The following is a 6000-nucleotide window of genomic DNA, read 5'->3' on the forward strand; positions in this document are numbered from 1 at the left end:
TGGAGTATAAATTACTCTTTGGCATACCTGTTCTCTCAGGTTGGATTACTTGTCACGTGACAGGCCTTGTGTTTTCATATACGTGCAGTTAATTTCTCATATGGTGGCTTATCTTCTCCGCTCAGTAATCCTTTCCACGGACACATAGGACAGAAAGGTTCACACATGCTTATATAATGGTCTACTATTTTGTGAATCCTCTTCTTATAATCAGCAACAACAGAAAGTCAACCCTGCATTTTCTGGTTTAAGTCTAAAATGATAAAGCATTCAAAAGGTATAGCTGTTATAAAGACACAAAGTCCCGGGTCTCGTTTATTTAAAAACCTGTACATATCCACATAAAAATTGCACTTGAGTGTAAACAAACACTGGTGATTGACGACAACACGAATGGCAGTTTTGGGGCAGTAGACCAATAAGTTGGTTTTGCACGGAAGGAGATAAAAGTTCAGTCTTTAGAAACACTTCCTGTGGACGATCGAGGGGCCAGCCTCATCATACTCTTGCTTGCTGATCCACATCTGCTGGAAGGTGGACAGAGAGGCCAGGATGGAGCCTCCAATCCACACAGAGTACTTCCTCTCAGGGGGAGCTATGATCTAGTAAACACAAGGGGGAACAAAACAGTAAGAACCCCAGGCACATGCATGCACAAATTCTGGGTAGACAGTAAGGATTAGACAAGTTATTATAGACTACATAAGTAGAACACATACATGAAAGCAAACACATATCAAAATGCATTACCTTAATTTTCATGGTGCTGGGGGCCAGGGCGGTGATCTCTTTCTGCATGCGGTCAGCGATACCAGGGTACATGGTTGTACCTCCTGACATCACGTTGTTGGCGTACAGGTCCTTACGGATGTCGATGTCACACTTCATAATACTATTGTACGTGGTCTCATGAATGCCAGCAGATTCCATACCTATAAACAATGAACAACTCTGTTTTTCTACAACGTTTTACCCTCAGAGCAAAGGGCACATTTGCATCACTGTAAAACAGGTGGCCACATGCACACGCACTGGCAGCTGAACAGGTGCTGAAATGGACAGCTCCCATGAACAGCTGCACTCCAAGGAGCAAAATGTCAACAAATCAAAGCTACAGCTTTGCATGCTGCTAAAGAACTGTGTTAAATGTATGAAATATTGACTCTGGCAGGACCTATCATGCAGTGGTTCTCAACCTGTGGGTCAGGACCCAGGGGAGTCCCTACATGATTTTAGGGGTGTCCTTAGATGACAGTAAAGTGACAATTTAAGACCTTTTTAATGCCTAAAAATAAAAAATAAAATCAAAAGTATTGAACAAATTATACTATGAAAACTGATCAAACATTGGCCAAATTGTGACATAATATCTGATCTACCGATCTAATAATAACCGATACTGATCTACAAGCTCCGTTTGTGGAACAGAGTCAAACAAAATTATATGCCTCAACTCCTACAATTCAAAGTGCTTGACTAGTGCCGTCTCGTTCTGGCTGCATTGCGGCTTGTGCCTACCGGTGGTGACGAAAGAGTATCCTCGCTCAGTGAGAATCTTCATGAGGTAGTCTGTGAGGTCGCGACCGGCTAAATCCAGACGCATGATGGCATGGGGCAGAGCATAACCCTCGTAGATAGGCACGTTGTGGGTTACACCGTCTCCAGAGTCCAAGACAATACCTGGACATGGCAAATACACGTTCACACTCATTAAACCATTAGTTCAAATCGAGTCATATATTCTTTAAAAGCCTATTGTCAACACAACTGCTCACGCATAATTACGCAGCCATATATGCGAGGGTGTTGACACTTGTCTATTTCTCACATACACACCTGTGGTACGCCCAGAAGCGTACAGGGACAGCACGGCCTGGATGGCCACGTACATGGCGGGGACGTTGAACGTCTCGAACATGATCTGGGTCATCTTCTCTCTGTTGGCCTTGGGGTTCAGGGGAGCCTCGGTCAGCAGGGTGGGGTGCTCCTCAGGGGCCACGCGCAGCTCGTTGTAGAAAGTGTGGTGCCAAATCTTCTCCATGTCGTCCCAGTTGGTGATGATGCCATGCTCGATTGGGTATTTTAGGGTCAGGATGCCTCTCTTGCTCTGAGCCTCGTCACCGACGTAGGAATCTTTCTGACCCATACCAACCATGACACCCTGACAACACACAAAGATCATGAGGGTCTTAATACTTCACCACACAGACATCACTGGACATGCGATTGCCACAGTGCATCATTGTGACATAGACTTGATACCAAATCGGTCATAATGGACCTATAGTTTAACTTTGTAGCTGGTGGTGCCAGAACAACAAAGGCTATTAATAGGCGTACAACCTATACGTTGCTTATATGTTAGGCCTACCTGGTGACGGGGGCGACCGACGATGGAAGGGAAGACGGCGCGCGGTGCATCATCTCCTGCGAACCCAGCCTTGACCAGGCCGGAGCCGTTATCACACACAAGAGCTGTAGTCTCCTCGTCGTCACACATTGTGTCACTTCTGTTGACATGCACACGCACACACACACGCGCGCGCGCGCGCGCACACACACACACACACACACACACACACACACACACACACACACACAGACAGACAGACAGACAGACAGACAGACAGACAGACAGACAGACAGACAGACAGACAGACAGACAGACAGACAGACAGACAGACAGACAGACAGACAGACAGACAGACAGACAGACAGACAGACAAGTTTTTTGTGAACCAGTAAGCCTGGCTTTAGGGGTTATTTCAGTTCAATCAGTGCCCAAAAAACCCAATAACAGGACTGTTGATAATAGCTAGCTATAGGGTTAGTAGCTATTTCAGAAAACATTCATGCTTCACAGCATGTTATGTAGTAGGCATATCTTGAATTTAGTACCAAGGACCCCAATGGAAACAAGCCATAGGCTTTCTTGGGTTTTAAATCCTCTTCTTAGCAGACCTTGTATTGAACTGGTACTTATTTACCTGTTCTTTTTTTTGTGCAAAATGTTAATAAAGTATTCAATCAATCAATCAATCAATCAATCAATCTCATTTCCGATTTGCAAGAAAATGCAATTATTTATTGAATAATTATCTTTTTACGGGTGGATTCCCAGAAGTATCATTTAAATACCATGTCACATCAATCAAAATCCATGATCCCTGAATGAAAGCCGAGGTAAGCTGATTGACCAGGCGCGTTCTGTTCTGTGGTAAACCTTCGTTCCAGTTTAGAAGATGACATTTGTTGGTTAATATAGTCAAAAAGCTTTCCAGTGGAACTGACAAAAACCCTTATCCATCATCGTATGGTAAACTCCTCTGGTTAACGATGGCATTATTGAGTTCTTCTATGCAGGGTATTCCTCTCAGGCTACTCACCAGCAGTTCAGCACCGGGCGCCCGATCTTGAGAATAAAACCAGGGGTGCCGAAATGTCAGGACGCAACAATTTATACTCTGACAAGAGTCCGTGAGATGGGGCTGCGAGCCCGCTGAAGGTGGGTGTCGAAGTGTGCCCCCTTCTCCATATTTGGTAGCCCCTCGCCCCATTGACATCGGCGAGTCCATTAATGGAATAGAGAGGCTATGGGAACTCCCGTGCGGACTGCGGACCATCCCTGCCCGTGGCCCATGTAGGGATGAGGGAAACTATGGCAGGGAGACAATGATCGACAGGGCCAATCAAACAGAAACATTATATTGTCCCATAGGTTTCCATAATGGGACAATATTATTGTGGAGGACGCTCAAATAAGAAACGATTGGAACCGTATTGTTTTCGACTGAGAGGCAGGTGCAAATAAAGTTAGAACTGTAGCCTCTATATCAGTCATATAACTTATGTTGTTCACTTCGTAAAACAACAAGGCCTATTCATAAATGTGGCGGCGGCGCGTGGGGTAGTCTACCAATCGAGGCACTTGTTAAACACAGCTGGCAACAGCAGTTGCAGATGATTATGACTAGAAATTCCAAAATGCCACCAGTTGGGATTTTCGCATCAACGCTGCTGCTGTCTGAATATTCTTTGAGTAGGCTATAGCTGGGTCCCAATTCGTCTGAAATCAACAGAATCGTGCACTTGGTGACACGTTTTTGATTTTTGGCATGGTGTTAGGTATGGTTATAAGGTTTTCAAAAACCATCGCAAACGAGTTGGGCTCGCCCCCTAGTGGTCTGTTTGCAATGAATCTAAATTTAAAGTATATTCAAAACCAAAATAATTGATAAAAGAGATTTTCCAATGGATTATATTAGTATTGGGTATGCTAAATAACATACTAAAAATTGGGGGGAAATAACTTCTGGGAAGGCATCATTTTCAAGATGGCGTCCACGATGGCTGCCGCGAGCTTAAGATGCCTATAAACTGGGATTTAATACATAAAAGATCATAACTATTTTGCACTTGGTGACAAGTTTTTGATTTTTGGCATGGTGTTAGGTATGGGCATAAGGTTTTCAAAAACCATCGCAAACGAGTTGGGCTCGCCCCCTAGTGGTCCGTTTGCAATGAATCCTATGTTAAATAGGCCAGCATTGGATTCATTGCAAACAGACCACTAGGGGGCGAGCCCAACTTGTTTGCGATGGTTTTTGAAAACATTATGCCCATACCTAACATCATGCCACATATCTAAAACTTGTCACCAAGTGCATAATTGATATGATTTTATACATATTAAATCCCAGCTTGATAGGCATTTTGCAGCTATCGTGGACGCAATCAAACGGACCACTATAGGGCGAGCCCAATTTGTTTGCGATGGTTTTTGAAAACCTTATGCCCATCCCTAACACCATGCCAAAAATCTAAAACTTGTCACCAAGTGCATAATTGTTATAATTTTTTATGTATTAAATCCCAGTTTATAGGCATTTTAAGCTCACTGCAGCCACCGTGGACGCCATCTTGAAAACAATGCCTTTCCAGAAGTTATTTTCCCCAATTTTTTGTATGTCATTTAGCATACCCAATACTAATAGAATCCATTGGAAAATCTAATTTATCAATTATTCTGATTTGTAACCATATACTGACCCATTTAATATTAGATTCATTGCAAACAGACCACTAGGGGGCGAGCCCAACTAGTTTGCGATGGGTTTTGAAAACCTTATAACCATACCACCACCATGCCAAAAATCTAAAACTTGTCACCAAGTGCACGATTTTAACGAATTGGGACCCAGCTAGTAGGGATGGGATGCTGACGATTGCTTTAGTGTAGAGTAGACCTATGGTTACTTTAACTGTTTGCGTTGTTGTTTTCTTAACACCCGTCAAAGGTCAAATGTGAGGATATATTTATCAGAGAAACATATATTAGCATAAAATCAATGAGTATCCATTCTCATAATGAGTTGCTCGTGAACATTTGGGTTATTGATGGATGGCATTGGCATATAGCCTATGGTGAACTGGCTTTGCAAATTGAAAATGTTCTCATACCGTATTTTATATTTGTAGTATAGGCCTAACCTATATATTAACTAAGGCCTACCAGCAATGAACGTTTACTTATACCCTGAAAATGATTAAACACGTTTTGTATTGAATGATTAAGCCTATAGTTTATTTAAAATGTTTAAAAGTATAAAAACACAGGTCCTTTTGGCGAACGGAATACATTGGTTAAACATTTTTGTTTTATTTATTTGTTGCTTAGGCCTATAGGCCTAAGAATGCCTAACAATAGGCAGCATTGTTGCAAGTTGCAACAATGCTGTATAGTATGTAGGCTAATATAAGACACTAAAGACAGCCTAATAGAACAAAATAAAAAAGCTTGGCTTTATAGAGACACATGCCTCACTTTTTATTCTGCAAAAGAGCAAAGAACAAGACAGTGATGACATTGCCAGTTTACACAAAACAGAGAAAGAGAAAGCTCCAACGGCTTTAAAATAACATTGACTAAGAGCAGTGGACGGTTCCACCACAAGGAGGACAGGATAAAAGGGCACAGAGAGCCACATGAATCATATGCTG

General features: G+C 42.6%; 1 pseudogene across 1 annotated transcript; it reads right to left on the reverse strand.

The window, feature by feature from the left end:
* Positions 1-304: 304 nt before the first annotated feature.
* Positions 305-3462, reverse strand: LOC306942833 (actin, alpha cardiac muscle 1-like; annotated as a pseudogene). The gene is made up of 6 exons (XR_013792578.1): positions 3387-3462; positions 2372-2510; positions 1837-2161; positions 1461-1680; positions 751-1049; positions 305-602 (listed from the first exon to the last, which is right to left on the reverse strand). The product of XR_013792578.1 is annotated as an actin, alpha cardiac muscle 1-like (transcript).
* Positions 3463-6000: the final 2538 nt, after the last annotated feature.

This window comes from Electrona antarctica (genome assembly GCF_951216825.1).
Source record: "Electrona antarctica genome assembly, chromosome: 18".
Classification (NCBI taxonomy): domain Eukaryota; kingdom Metazoa; phylum Chordata; class Actinopteri; order Myctophiformes; family Myctophidae; genus Electrona; species Electrona antarctica.